Source organism: Nicotiana tomentosiformis, chromosome 2, assembly GCF_000390325.3.
Source record: "Nicotiana tomentosiformis chromosome 2, ASM39032v3, whole genome shotgun sequence".
NCBI classification, from domain to species: Eukaryota; Viridiplantae; Streptophyta; class Magnoliopsida; order Solanales; family Solanaceae; genus Nicotiana; species Nicotiana tomentosiformis.
This window is the reverse complement of record NC_090813.1, coordinates 181,897,041-181,898,488: the sequence shown is the minus strand read 5'-3', so window position 1 is coordinate 181,898,488 and position 1,448 is coordinate 181,897,041.

Genomic DNA, 1,448 nt, shown 5'->3' with positions numbered 1-1,448 from the left:
CCGTTGAGCCTTCAACTATGAAATCACTCTGCTGGGAACATAATATAGAGAACCTCTCCACTCAACCTAGGAAACCCCAGTATCACCAACGTCACAATCCTAGCATGACAATCCAAAATAGTATAACATGGCGACAACCAATTCATGCCCAACATCATGTCAAAATTAATCATGCTGAGTAGTAAAAGATCAACTCTTATATCACAACCCTTAATAGTCACCACACACTACTGGTACACATGGTCCACAACAATAGAATCACCCACAAGCATAGATACATAAACGAGCTAAAGAACCACGGGGCATATCCAAATAACAAGCAAAGTATGATAATATGTATGAATAAGTGGAACATGGATCAAATAATACTGAAGCATCCTTGTGGAATACTGAAACAATACTTATGATCATATAATCAAAAGCAAATACCTCTGACCACCACCTAATCGACCTCCTTCTGTAGGGTGACCTTGAACTGCCTGAGTCTCACCCCGAGATAGCTGAGCGGGCGTTGTAGTAACTGGTGCGGAAGTAGTAACCTGACCTCTCTGCTGCATGAGACCTCTGATAAAATGGGGAAATTACTCCTCACATGCCCCAACTCTCCATACTCGAAGGAACTTCAATCTAGGGATGAATGTGAGGCCTAAACCGGACCTCGAGAACTAGAATAACCACTGGAAGAACCCTGTACTGACAAACCCTAAACTGATGGAGCACGGTACGAACTCTAAGCTGGGAGTGCACTGAAAGATGATGGAATCAGATGAGTACTGTATGAACCATGGCTAGCTAATGCACCACGATGAACCGGACAAACCATCTGAGTGGGCATATAAGGATGACCTCTACTGTGATGTGACCGACCTCCAGATGAGGTACCACTAAAACCGCCTGAAACACGGGGCCTCTTTCCCTCCCGCTCAAGCCTGCGAACCGACTCTAAGAGCCTAGAAATGTCGACCACGTGGTAAACCTAACATCCATCTCGGCCTCTCAAGCCAAACTGAAGCGTAGACTATAGTTGAGGCCATCAATGAACCTCCTGATCCTCTCTATCTCTCTCTCTCTCAGTGGGAACTAACCATACTACATGCCAAGCCAAATTCGAGAATCTCATCTCATACTGAGTCACTGTCATACCCTTCTAGCATAGATTCTCAAACTGCATACAGAACTCCTCTCCGCAAGTTTGTGGAACAAATTTCTCTAAGAAGAGAACTGAGAACTAATGCCACGTAAGTGGTGTTTCGTCGGAAGGACTGCTCAACTTGTAAGAATGCCATCATATGTAGGCTACTCATTTTAGCTGAAATGAAGTAAAGGCAACCCCACTAGTGTCCAACAGACTTATTGTGCGAAAAATTCACTGACGCTTATCCAGAAAGTCCTAAGCATCCTCCAACTCTGCCCCACTAAACTCTGGAGGCTTAAGTTTCCCAAACTAC